Below are 14,847 nucleotides of genomic sequence, written 5' to 3'. Positions count from 1 at the left end.
GTTTCACCATGTTGGTCAGGCTGGTCTCGAACTCCTGAACTCAGATGATCCACCTGCCTCGGCCTCCCAAAGTGCTGGGATTACAGGCGTGAACCACCATGCCCACCTCTTCAATGTTATTTATTTGAGACTGGGTCTCACTCTGTCACCCAGGCTGGAGTGCAGTGGTACAATCATGGCTCACCACAGCCTTGATCTACTGGCCTCAGGTGATCATCTCACCTCAGCCTCCTAACTAGCTAGGACTACAGGTGCCCACCACCACACATGGCTAATTTTTGTATTTTTTGTAGAGATGGGGTTTCACCATGTTGCCCAGGCTGGTCTTGACCTCCTGGGCTCAAGCAATCCACCTGCCTCAGCCTCTCAAACTGCTAGGATTACAGGCATGAGCCACCATGCCTGGACTATATGCCTATATTAGAAAAGAAGAAAGATCTAAATATAAGATGAAGGTCTTTGAGTGGACATAAGTCTTTGACTCATCAGAGTAAATACCAAGGGGCATGATTGTTGTGTCATATGGTTAAAGTATGTTTAGTTTTGCAAGAAACTGCCAAACTGTCTTCCAAAGTTGTTGTACTGTTTTACATTCCCACTAGCAATGAGTTGGAGTTCCTGTTACTTCACATTCTCACCAGAATTTGGTTTTGCTGTTTCGGATTTTAGCCATCCTAATGCGTGTAGTGGTATCTGATTGTTGTTTTAATTTGCATTCCCTAATGACATACGATGTTGAACATCTTTTCATGTTTATTTGCTATGTGTATACCTTATTTGGTGAAGTGTCTGTTCAGATTTTTTGTCCATTTTAAAAATTGTAGCCGGGCACGGTGGCTCATGCCTATAATCCCAGCACTTTGGGAGGCCGAGGCGGGTGGATCACGTGGTCAGGAGATTGAGACCATCCTGGTTAACACGGTGAAACCCCGTCTCTACTAAAAATACAAAAAATTAGCCGGGTGTGGTGGCGGGCACCTGTAGTCCCAGCTACTCGGGAGGCTGAGGCAGGAGAATGGCGTGAACCCAGGAGGCGGAGCTTGCAGTGAGCCGAGATTGCCCCACTGCACTCCAGCCTGGGCGAAAGAGCAAGACTCTGTCTCAAAAAAAAAAAAAAAAAAATTGTATTGTTTTCTTATTGTTGAGTTTTAGGAGTTTTTTGTATATTTTGGATACCAGACTATTTTCAGATGCAAATGTTTTCTTCCAGTCTGTGGCTTGTCTTTTCATTCTTTTAACGATGTCTTTCACATGGCAGAAGTTTTTAATTTTAATGAAGTCAAACATCAATATTTTCTTTTGTGTATCATGGTATTGTGTCTAAAAAATCACCACCAAACTCAAGGCCACCTAGATTTTCTTCTATGTTATTGTCTAGGAGTTTTATAGTTTTGTGTTTACACTTAGGTCCATGGTCCATTTTGAGTTAAAGTTTGTGGAAGATGTAAGGTCTATGTCTATATTAACTTTCTTGCATGAAGATGTCCAGTTGTTCCAGCACCCCTTGCTGAAAAGACTATCCTTTCTTACAATCTTGAATAGGAAGGTGCGAGTAGACGCCCTTGGCTCGTTCCTGATCTTAACATAAAATTATCTAGCATCTCACCATTAAGTATGATGTTAGCTTACAGCTACAGCATTTTGTAGATGTTCTTTTTCAAGTTGAGGAATCTCTCCTTCATTTCTAGTTGCTGAGGGTCTTTTTTTTTTATCATGAATTGTGGTTGGACTTTGTCAAATGCTTTTTCTGATTGATATGATCATATTATCTTTCTTCTTTAGAAAAATAAACAACATTAAGTCTCCAAATTTGATAACCTAGCTGAAATGGACTGATTCCTTGAAAGACATACTATACCAAAGCTTACACAAGGAGAAATAGATAATCAAAATAGGCCTATGTCTGTTAAATAAATTGAATCAGGCCAGGCGCAGTGGTTCATGCCTATAATACCAGCACTTTGGGAGGCTGAGACAGGAAGATCACTTGAGGTCAGGAGTTTGAGATCAGCCTGGTCAATATGGTGAAACCCCGTCTCTACTAAAAATACAAAAATTAGCCATGCATGGTGATGGGTTGATGTGATGGATTATATTAATGGGAATTAAAATGTTGTACCAGCTTTCCATACCTAGAATAAATCCCTCTTGGTACATGTGACTAACAGTCTTTTCTTACATTTTTGGGTACAATTTGCTAATATGTCATCGAAGAGTTCACATCTATGTTGACGAGATATGTTGTCTGTAGTTTTCCTCTGTTTTTGGTGTTAGGGTAATGCTGGTCGCATAGAATGAGTTAGGATGTAGTCTCTTGGCTTCTATTTCCTGGAAGGGGTTACAAAGAATTTGGTATAATTTATTCTTAAAAATATTGGTAGAATTCACTAGTGAAACAACCTGGGCCTGGTGCTTTTCGTTTTGGAAAGTTATAATTTATTTATTTATTTATTTACTTTTTGAGACGGAGTTTCACTCTTGTCGCCCAGGCTGGAGTCCAGTGGCATGATCTCGGCTCACTGCAACCTCCGTCTCCCGGGTTCAAGTGATTCTCCTGCCTCAGCCTCCCAAGTAGCTGGGACCACAGGCGCCCATCACCATGCATGGCTAATTTTTGTATTTTTAGTAGAGACGGGGTTTCACCATATTGACCAGGCTGATCTCAAACTCCTGACCTCAAGTGATCTTCCTGTCTCAGCCTCCCAAAGTGCTGGTATTATAGGCATGAACCACTGCGCCTGGCCTGATTCAATTTATTTAACAGACATAGGCCTATTTTGATTATCTATTTCTCCTTGTGTAAGCTTTGGTATAGTATGTCTTTCAAGGAATCAGTCCATTTCAGCTAGGTTATCAAATTTGGAGACTTAATGTTGTTTATGATAGTCGTTTATTATCCTTTTAATGTCAATGCGATCAATAGTCATAGCTTGTCTTTCATTTCTGATATTAGTAATTTGTGTCTTCTCTTTCTTTTCTTTGTTGACATGGCTGGAAGTTTGGCAACTTTATTGATATTTTCCAAAACTAGTTGTTGGTTTTATTGATTTTCTCTTTTGATTTCCTATTTTCAATTTAATTGATTTCTGTTCTAATTTTGGTTATTTTTTTCTGCTGCTTACTTGAAATTTAATTTGCCCTTCTTTTTCTAGTTCCTTAAGATAAACACATATTATTGATTTTAAATATTTATTGTTTTCTAATATATGCATTCAATGCTATACATTTCTCTCTAAGTACTCACTGCATCTCCAAAATTCTGGTAAGTTGTATTTTCATTTTGATTTAGTTCAAAATATTTTAACATTTCTCTTGAGATTTCTTCTCTGACTCATATGTTAATTAAAAGTGTGTTGATAATATCCAAGTATTTTTGAGGTTTTCCAGCTATCATTCTGTTATTGATTTGTAGTTTAATTCAATTGTATAGAAATACAGCCATGTGCCGCACAATGATGTTTCACTCAATGATGAACCACATATATGATGGTAATCCCATAAAATTATAATAGAGCTGAAAAATTCCTATCACCTACTGACATCGTAGCTGCCATAATTTTGTAGCACAATTACTTAAATTTTTAATGTTTAGTGCAGCCTAAGTGTACAGTGTTTATAAAGTCTACAGTAGTACACAGTAATGTCCTAGGCCTTCACATTCACTCACCACTCACTCACTGACTCACCCAGAGCAACTTTGAGTCCTGTTACCTCTATTCATAGTAAGTACCCTATATAGGTGTACCATTTTTTATCTTTCACATTGTATTTTTACTGTACCATTTCTATGTTTAGATACATAAATATTTACCAATGTATTATAACTGCCTATAGTATTCAGTACAATAACATGATAAACAGGTTTACAGCCTAGGAGCAATAGGCTATACCATGTAGCCTAGGTGTGTAGTAGGCTACACCATCTAGGTTTGTTTAAGTACACTCTATGATATTGTTACATTAATGATGTTGCCTAAGGGTATATTCCTCAGAATGTATCCCCATCATTAAGCAATGCATGACAATAGATATAGATCTATACATGAAATAGGCAAGATGTGGCCTGTAGCACACTACTTCAAACATATTCCAAGGAAACTGTTTCCCTATTCTCAACCCCCACCCCCACACACATCTTGGAGAAACTGTATTTCCTTTAAACATGTTATCTTTTCAGCATCTTTGCTTTTTACCATTATCATATCTTAGTATATTCATGGATTGTTGCTAGTTCTTGGCAATACAGAAAATAAAAAGTATCTTTTATGTGCAAGATTATACTTAAAGACTTATTTGTTACAAACATAATTTAATTTGTTTTGCTGGCTTAGAAATTATAAAGGCCATAACATTTTAGCTTTCTATACAAACACATTTATATGCATTCATTCTTTCTGGCCAGAATATACATTCATATTTCAAATAGGATTTTTTTAAGTTTCTAAAAACATTTTTTAAACAATGAAAACTTCATATTTTCAGGAGAAGGAAGAGACTCAGTGACATTAATTAGGGAAGAACATTAACCCTCAGCCTCTTATATTGCAATTTCATTTTTGAATTGCCCAACTGACGCCACTGCGAATTCTGCGAGACAGGCAAAAAACTGAGTTCCTAAAGTGTGAGAGAGGAAAACCTGCCTCCGAACACACATCCCTATTGGCGAATATGAAAATCCAGATTACAGAAGAAAGATTTGACCTTACCTAGAACTGAAACACATTTAGAGAGCTGTGTAAAATATAAAAGTAGAAGCAGCAGCAGGAAGAGCCTTGTAGGCACACCCAAGTCTCCAGCTTGAGCCCACGGAAACTACCCCTGACTGGATTTTGCAGGGGCCCTCAGGCAAGGAAGACAGCAAAATTAGGGAGGGGTCACAGGGTGAAAGATGCTTCCAGTGAAATTCTGTAATAATTTCAAATGGGTATGAACTATCTTGAACAGAATCCAGGGGGTGAATGGGGAACTGCTGCAGATACGAGTGCAGGAGCCTTTACCAACATTGTGAGCAGACGGAGAGGAGCAAGGCCTAAAAGTCATGTTTGCTTTCTCACCTGGGAAGCTTACAGCATGGGGAAAGGGCTGAGTTCCATGCACAGGCTTCCTGGATCTAACTAAACTTGGCCCTGCTAGCAGGACACCGCAGAGGCAAGACCAGCCTTGCCAACTACATGAGAGTTGGGTGAGGTCTTTTGCTACTGGCTATCCCCTACTTCCCTGGTGAACCATATGGCACAGCAGAGGCAGCCATAATCCCCTCTGGACATAACCCCATCAGTCTGAGAACCACACCCCCATCCCCACGGTGGCTATGGCAAGCACCACCTAAGGAGAGTCTGAGCTCAGACCCGCCTAACCCTGCCTCCACCTGATGGTATTTCTCTACCTGCCCTGGTAGCCACACACAAAAGACAAAAACTTGTGGAAGCTTTATGGCCCTGCCCATTGCCAGAGAAACCAGAACACTTACCCTGGTCAACTTAGGGCAAGCTTATATTCCCAACAACTACCGCAGCTGGTGCTCTCTTGAAAGCATCACCTCTTGGTTGGAGGCCAATCAACTCAGGCCATTACAGCAACTCATGACAGAATAACCCTGCTCCCAAGAAGGAGAACACAACAGCTAATACCACTGCCTGAAACATCCTGGCTAACCAGAGGTCCTGAGTCTATCCACGTGACAACTTTACTACTAGAATAACCAGCATTCAAGAAAGCCAGCACACTAAACATACCTACAGCCAAAGATTCTCACAGAGTCACTTTCACTCCCCGCCACCTCCACCAGAGTAGGTGCTGATATTCACAGCTGGGAGACCCAAAGATGGATGACATCACAGGACTCTTTGCAGACATTCCGCAGCAGCAGCTCAGAGCCTGGTAGCCCCGCCGAGTGGCTAGACCCAGAAGAGCAATAACAATCACCGCAGTCTAGCTCTCAGGAAACCTCATCCCAAGGGGAAGGGGGAGAGCACTACATCAAGAGATCATTCCATGAGACAAAAGAGTCTGAACAGCAGCCCTTGAGTTCCAGATTTTTCCACTGAAATAGTATACCCAAATGAGAGGGAACCAGAAAAGTAATTCTGGTAATATGACAAAACAGGGTTCTATATCACCCCTAAAATATCACACTTGCTCCCCAGCTATGGATCCAAACCAAGAAGAAATTTCTGAATTACCAGATAAAGAATTCAGAAGGTTGACCATTAAGCTACTCAAGGAGACACCAGACAAAGGTGAAAACCAACTTAAAGAAATTTAAAAACAATACAATATATGGATGAAAAATGCTCCAGAGAAATAGATATCATAAAGAAAAAACAACCACAGCTTCTGGAAATGAAAGACACACTTACAAAATACACTGGAAAGTTTCAACAGTAGACTAGAACAAGCAGAAGAAAAAACTTCACAGCTTGAAGACAAGGCTTTTAAATTAATCAAATCAGACAAAGACAAAGAAAAAAGAATTTAAAAAATTAACAAAGCCTCCAAGAAATTTGGGATTATGTTAAATGACCAAGAATAATTGGTGTTCCTGAGGAAGAAGAGAAATCTAAATGTTTGGAAAATGTATTTGAGGGAATAATCAGGGAAAACTTCCCTGGCCTCACTAGAGATCTAAACATCCAAATAAAGAAGCTCAGAGAACACCTGGGAAATTCATCACAAAAAGATCATTGCCTAGGCACATACTGTCAGGTTATCTGAAGTCAAGCTGAAGGAAAGAATCTTAAGAGCTATGAGGTAAAAGCATCAGGTAACCTACAAAGGAAAACCTATCGGATTAACAGCTGAAACCTTACAAGCCAGAAGGGATTTGGGTCCTATCTTTAGCCTCTTTAAACAAAATAATTGTCAGTCAAGAATTTTGTATCTGGTGACGTGCGCTGGCTCACCCCTGTAATCCCAGCACTTTGGGAGGCCGAGGCAGGCAGATCACCTGAAGTCAGGAGTTCAAGACCAGCCTGGGCAACGTGGTGAAACCCTGTCTCTATTAAAAATACAAAAAAAAAAAAAAAAAATTAGCTGGGTGTGGTGCACGCCTGTAATCCCAGCTACTCAGGAGGCTGAGACAGGAGAATCACTTGAACCCAGGAGGTGGAGGTTGCAGTGAGCTGAGATCATGCCACTGCACTCCAGCCTGGGCGACACAGCCGCCACCAGACTCCGTCTCAAAGGCAAAAAAAAAAAAAAAGAATGCTGTATCCTACAAAACTAATCTTCATAAATGCAGGAGAGATAGTCTTTTTCAGACAAACAAATGCTGAGAGAATCTGCCATTTCCAAGCCAGCACTACAAGAAATGCTAAAAGGAACTCTAAATCTTGAAACAAATCTTTGAAATACACCAAAATAGAACCTTCTTAAAGCATAAATCTCACAGGGCCTGTAAAACAATACCACAATGAAAAATAACCAGGTATTTAGGCAACAACTAGCATGATAAATAAACAATACCTCACCTCACAATACTAATGTTAAATGTAAATGGCCTAAATGTTCCACTTAAATAACACAGAATGGCAGAATGGATAAAAATTCACTAACCAAGTAAGTGCTGTCTTCAAGAGACTCAACTGACACATAAGGACTCACATAAACTTAAGGGAAAGGGATAGAAAAAGATATTCCATGCAAATGGAAACCAAAAGCAAGCAGGAATAGCTATTCTGGTATCAGTCAAAACAGACTTTAAAACAACAGTTAAAAAAAAAAAAGACAAAGAGGGACATTATATAATGATGAAAGGATTATTCCAACAGAAAATTAGCACAATCCTAAATATATATGCACCTAAAACTGGAGCTCCCAAATTCATAAGACAATTACTATTAGACCTACGAAATGAGATAGCAACACAATAATGGTGGGTACTTCAATACACCACTGACAGTACTAGATAGAGATAGTTCATCAAGACAGAAAGTCAACAAAGAAACAATAGACTTGAACTACACCCTAAAACAAATGGACTTCACAGATATTTACAGAACATTCTACCCAACAACTGCAGAATAGACATTCTATTTTTTCTTTCTTTTTTTTTTTTTTTTTGAGACGGAGTCTCACTCTGTTGCTTAGGCTGGACTGCAGTGGCACAAGCTCGGCTCACTGCAACCTCCACCTCCTGGGTTCAAGCGATTCTCCTGCCTCAGCCTCCTGAGTAACTGGGATTACAGGCCACTACACCTGGCTATTTTTGTATTTTTAGTAGAGACTCCTGACCTCAGGTGAACCTCCTGCTTTGGCTGGGATTACAGGCATGAGCCACTATGCCCAGCCAAGAATATAGTTTCTATTCATCAGCACATGGAACATTCTCCAAGACAGACCATACGGATAGACCACAAACAGGTCACAAAACAAGTGTCAGTAAATTTAAGAAAATTGAAATTACAACAATTATCCTCTCAGATCACAGTAGAATAAAACTGTACATCAACTACAAAAGGAACCCTCAAAACTATACAAATAAAAGAAAATTAAATAATCTGCTCTTGAATGAACTTTGAGTCAACAATGAGATCGAGATGGAAATAAAAAATTATTTGAACTAAATAATAGTGACATAACTTATCAAAACCTCTGGGATGCAGCAAAAAGTGGTGCTAAGAGGAAAGTTCACAGCATTAAATGCCTACATCAAAAAGTCTGAAAGAGCACAAATTGACAATCTAAGGTCACACCTCAAAGAACTAGAGAAACAAGAAAAAACTAAACTCAAACCCAGCAGAAAAAAGAAATAACCAAAATCAGAGCACAACTAAATGAAATTGAAACAAACAAAAAATACAAAAGATAAATGAAACAAAAAGCTGGTTCTTTGAAAAGATAAACAAAACTGATAGACCATTAGCAAGATTAACCAAGAAGAGAGAAGATCCAAATAAGCTCAGTTAGAAATGAAATGGGAGACATTACAACTGATATCACAGAAATACAAAAGATCATTCAAGGCTGCTATGAATACCGTCACATGCACAAACTAGAAAATCTAGAGATGGATAAATTCCTGGAAATATACAACCTTACTAGATTAAATCAGGAAGAAATAGAAACTCTGAACAGACCAATAACAAGTAGTGAGATTGAAACAGTAATTTTTAAAAATAGCCAATGAAAAAAGGTCCAGGACCAGGTGGATTCACAGCTGAATTCTATCAGACATTCAAAGAAGAAATGGTACCAATCAGCTGGCTGCGGGGGCTCATGCCTGTAATCCCAACACTTTGGGAGGCCGAGACAAGCGGATCACGAGGTCAGGAGTTTGAGACTAGCCTGGCCAGCATGGTGAAACCCCATCTCTACTAAAAATACAAAAAATTAGGCAGGACGTGGTGGCTCACGCCTGTAATCCCAGCACTTTGGGAGGCTGAGGTGGGCGGCCAACATGGTGAAAGTCTGTCTCTAAAATACAAAAACTTAGCTGGGCATGGTGGCACACCCCTGTGGTCCTGCCTACTCGAGAGGCTGAGGCAGGAGAATTGCTTGAACCCGGTAGGTGGAGGTTGCAGGAAGCTGAGATCACGCCACTGTACTCCAGTTTGGGTGACAGAGCAAGACTCCGTCTCAAAAAATAAAAATAAAAAATAAAAAAAGAAATGGTAGCAATCTTACTGAAACGATTTCAAAAAATAAAGAAAGGGGGAATCCTCCCTACATCATTCTTTATGCCAGTATCACCCCAATACCAAAACCAGGGAAGGACATAACAAAAAAAGGAAACTACAGACCAGACATAACAAAAAAAGAAAATTACAGACAGAGAGGAAAGCAGTAATTCACAAAAGAAATACTTGCCGTTCTTTTATTTCATTGATATTCTATTTTGGTAACTCATAAAATTTAAAATGTAGTTTTCCTTAAGTCTTTAGGCTTAGTTTACAATCTTACTTTTTGTTAAAATAAAAATAAGATCATCACTTTCACTGTTCTTTGATTAATATTCAGTTAATTCATAAATTTGACAGAATAATTTTACCCAACATTAAACACTCTATATATAACTGAGGAAAAAACTTTATACTTGTTTTCTCAGACATATCAAGCACCTAACAAGTTAGACTTACAAATTTGACAAAAGATATCTTCTTAACCTCTGCTAACATGTGAATGTTTTTGTCCCCCTGCCTCCAAATCCCTATGTTGAGGCCCTAATGTGGTGGTATTTGAAGGTAGGGCCTTTGGAAAGTAATTAGGTCATGAGGGTCTAGCCACTATGATGGAATTAGTGTCTTTATATAAATAGGGAGAGAACTAGCACTCTGGGCCATGTGAGAATACAGCAAGAAGGTTGCTGTCCACAAGCTAGGAGTTGGTCCTCACCAGATACTAGATTTGCCACGGCCTTCATTTTGTAATTCCCAGCCTCCAGAACTATAAGAAACAATGTTTATTGTTTAAGTAACTGAGTCTATGATATTTTTGACATGGTAGCCTGAGCTAAGACAGCCTCCTAAAAATAAAAAACCTATTTTAATTTTTATTACATCAAGATGATGTGTTTGGCCTATGAAATTATTTTGAACATTTCAAACATCTTAAAAAATTAACAATTACAGAGTATATGTAGAGCAGCACGATCATTATAAAATCTGTTCACGTTCATTTTCCAACGAAGAGAACTGAGTCAAGAATTTGGCTCCATCATATAGCGAAGGAAAGTGAAGAACTTTTCCAGGTCCTAGGGTTCTAATTCTCTTTGACTGTAACTATCACAGAACATACTGCATTAAAGTCTATTGTATACTATTGAAATCTTGTTCAGGCTACAATTTCCTGAACAATTCTTAACTATTTCACTCATTTTGAAGATGTGGGGAATTTTTTTTGAAATGACAGTAAGCTCAATGAAATTTATTTACCAAAAATATGATAGAATGTCCCCTTAGGCAAGAATTTAGGACAAGGAAGAAAAAAGTTCCTCTCTATTGTTTGCTTGTGAAACAATATCTAAGCTACGTCATTAATTCTGGACACTACACTTTAGCCGGGACATTGACACACTAGAGTATATTTTCAGATCATGATGATGATGAAGGAACCTGAAGCAATGTCACGTGAGGCAGGGGTTAAAAAGAAAATAGGGAATGAGTAAAACGTCTCCAAAGAGCATCATGTAGAAAATTTTTTGTTATGTTTTACCAAACCAGAATCAGGATCAAGGTGAAGGTTACACAAACCCGGATTTCAACCAGGGAGATACTGTGGAAAGAAACTCATACCTGAAAGCAGGAGATTTAGGTCCTAGGCTACTTTATTACTCGCCATGGGGTCTGGGGGGCAAGTTGTTTAAACTCTGGAACCCAGTGCTGTCTGTCCAACAGAACTTTTCTGCATGATAGAAATGTTCTACATCTTAGCTGTCCAATATAGTAGTTACTAGCTACAGGTTCGGCATTTGAAATGCAGCTAGTTTGGTTGAGGATCTGAATTTTAAATTAAATTAAATTAAAATTAAAAGAGCCACAAGTAGAATTCTGAAAGATTAGTATGGTGGATAGGAGACAGGACTAGCTTGTAGCTCCCGCTCAGACGGACACAGCAGCGTGTGGAGACTCACATTTTGAACTTTTGCTCCAAGAACTACCACAGGAACATACCAGGAAAGCCAAGAGAATCCACAGACCTTTTGAAGGAACTGGATCACTGCTGCAGGATCCCTGAGACACTGAAAAACTGTGAGTCCGCTTGCTTTCTCAACAGGGAGGCTTGTGGTCTGGGCAAGTTGTCAGCTCTGGTCACCGGCAGCCTGGAAATAGACAGTGCTGTTGTGGGACCTGGTGGAAGTGAAACCAGCCTTTAGGACTGCAGGCTGTGGGAGCAGGGTGAGGTCTGTGATTGCTAGTTTTCCCCTACTTCCCTGGTGACCTGTATGACTCAGCAGAGGCAGCCATAATCCCCCTGGTAATATAACTTTATGGACTGGGAACCACACCCCCAATACCCCACAGCAGCAGCAGCAAGCCCCACCCAAGAAGTGGCTGAGCTCAGACATGCCTATCCCTGCCCCTACCTGGTGGTCTTTCTCTACCCTCCCTGGTAGCTAAAGACAAAGGTCATAATCTCTTGGGAGCATGATGACCCTGCCCACTGCCTGCGAAACCTGAATACTTAAACCAGGTGTCCCTAGGGCAAAGTTTGTATCTTCCCTATAGGACTGCAGCTGATGTGCTCTTGAAAGCGCCACCTCCTGGCTGGAGGCCAACCAACACAAAACCAGGTACACTAAACAAAAACACAACCAAGGACCCTCACAGGGTCCACTTCACTCCCCTACTACCTCCACCAAAGCAAGTGCTGGTATCCATGGCTGCAAGACCTGAAGCTGGATCACATCACAGGACTCTTTGCAGGCACTCCCCAGTACCAGCCCGGAGCCTGGGAGCTCTGCAGGGTGGCTAGACCCAGAGGGACAACAATCACTACAGTTCAGCATTCAGGAAGCCCCATTCCTAGGGGAAGGGGGAGAACACCACATCAAAGGAGCACACTGTGGGACAAAATATTCTGAACAGCAGCCCTTGAATCTAAGATCTTCCCTCTGACATAGTCTGCCCAAATGAGAAGGACCAGAAAAACAATTCTGGTGATATGACAAAACCAGGTTCTTTAACATTCCCAGAAAATCATACCAGCTCACCAGCAATGGATCCAAAATGAGATGAAATCTCTGAATTGACAGAAAGAGTTTAGAAGGATGATTATTAAGCTAATCAAGGAGGCACCTGAGAAAGGTGAAGTCCCACTTAAAGAAAAAAAAAACCATGATACAGGATATAAAGGAAAATTCTTCAGTGAAATAGCATAAATAAGAAATGATCACAACTTTTGGAAATCAAGGACATACTTAGAGAAATGCAAAATGCACTGGAATGTCTCAGCAATAGAATCAAACAAGCAGAAGAAAGAACTTCAGAGCTTGAAGACAAGGATTTCAAATTAACCCAATCCATCAAAGACAAAGAAAAAAGAATTTTAAAAAATAAGCAAAGACTCCAAGAAGTTTAGGACTATGTTAAATGTCCAAACTTAAGAATAATTGGTGTTCACAAGGAAGAAGAGAAATCTAAAAGCTTGGAAAATATATTTGAGGGAATAATCAATAAAAATGTCCCTGGCCTTGCTAGAGATCTCGACATCCAAATACAAGAAGCTCAAAGAACACCTGGGAAACTCGTCCCAAAAGATAATTGCCTAGGCACATGGTCACCAGGTTATCTAAAGTCAAGATGAAGGAAAGAATCTTAAGAACTGAGGCAAAAGCATCAGGTAATATAAAGGAAAGCCTATCAGATTAACAGCAGATTTCTCATCAGAAACCTTACAAGCTAGAAGGGACTGGGGTCCCATTTTTAGCCTTCTTAAAAAAAATTATCAGCCAGGCGTGGTGGCTCACACTTGTAATCCCAGCACTTTGAGAGGCTGAGGTGGGTGGATCATGAGGTCAGGAGTTTGAGACCAGCCTGACCAACATGGTGAAACCCTGTCTCTGCTAAAAATACAAAAATTAGCTGGGCCTGGTGGCACGAGCCTGTAATCCCAGCTACTTGGGAGGCTGAGACAGGATAATCCCTTGAACCCGGGAGGCAGAGGTTGCAGGAGCCAAGCTCATGCCATTGCACTCCAGCCGGGGCAACAGAGTGAGACTCCATCTCAGAAAAAAAAATTGTCAGCCAAGAATTTTGTATGCAGTGAAAGTAAGGCTTCATAAATGAAGGAAAGATATAGTCTTTTCCAGATAAACAAATGCTGAGAGAATTCGCTACTACCAAGACAGCACTACAAGAACTGCTAAATGGAACTAAAATCTTGAAACAGATCCTCAAAATACACCAAAATAGAACCTCCTTAAAGAATAAATCTCACAGGACCTATATAACAATAACACAATGAAAAATAACCTAAAGTATTCAAACAACAAATAACACAATGAATAGAATAGTACCTCACATCTCAATACTAACATTGAATATAAATGGCCTAAATGCTCCACTTAAATGATACAGAATGGCAGAATGGATAATAATTCACCAAGTTTCTGCTGTCTTCGAGAGATTCACCTAACACATAGGGACTCACATAAACTTAAGGTAAAGGAGTAGAAAAAGATATTCCATGCAAATGGACACCAAAAGCAAGCAGGAATAGCTATTCCTACATTGGACAAAACAAACTTTAAAGCAATAGCAGTTAAAAAAGACTAAGAAGAACACTATACAATGATAAAAGGACTAGTCCAACAGGAAAATATCACAATTCTAAATATGAACGCACCTAACACTGGCGCTTCCAAATTTATAAAACAGTTACTACTAGACCTAAGAAACGAAATGGATGGCAACACAATATTAGTGGGGGAATTTAATACTCCATTGACAGCCCTAGACAGGTCATTAAGACAGAAAGTCAAAAAAGAAACAATAGACTTAAAGTATACCCTACAACAAACAGAATTAACAGATTTTTACAAAACATTCTACTCAACAACTGCAGAATATACATTCTATTCATCATTACATAGAACATTCTCCAAGATAGACCATATGATAGGCCACAAAATAAGTCTCAGTAAATTTAAGAAAATTGAAATTACATCAAGTACTCTCTCAGACCATAGTGGAATAAAATTGGAAATCAACTCCAAAAGGAACCCTCAAAACCATGCAATAACATGAAAATTCAAGAACCTGCTCCTGAATGACCATTGGGTCAACAATGAAATCAAGATGGAAATTTAAAAATTCTTTGAACTGAACAATAACAGTGACACAACCTATCAAAACCTCTAAGATACAGCAAAAGCAGTGCTAAGAGGAAAGGTCATAGCATTAAATGCCT

The 14,847-nt window shown here is 39.5% G+C and overlaps 1 long non-coding RNA gene across 3 annotated transcripts in view; it reads right to left on the bottom strand.

Annotated features, from left to right (window-relative positions):
* LOC134736211 (uncharacterized) overlaps window positions 1-14,847 on the bottom strand; it is a 51,510-nt gene that overhangs the window by 32,369 nt on the left and 4,294 nt on the right. For 2 of the 3 annotated variants that reach the window (XR_010120084.1, XR_010120085.1), the window contains exon 2: window positions 11,636-11,758. This is a non-coding gene — a long non-coding RNA (uncharacterized lncRNA). Of the gene's footprint in view, window positions 1-11,635; window positions 11,759-12,022; window positions 12,150-14,847 lie in introns of those variants that run through there. The other variant, XR_010120083.1, reaches the window with a different exon arrangement.

Source organism: Symphalangus syndactylus, chromosome 3, assembly GCF_028878055.3.
Source record: "Symphalangus syndactylus isolate Jambi chromosome 3, NHGRI_mSymSyn1-v2.1_pri, whole genome shotgun sequence".
In the NCBI taxonomy this organism is placed as follows: Eukaryota; Metazoa; Chordata; class Mammalia; order Primates; family Hylobatidae; genus Symphalangus; species Symphalangus syndactylus.
The sequence above is the reverse complement of the archived record's forward strand: the minus strand, read 5'-3'. Positions and strand labels throughout refer to the sequence as shown.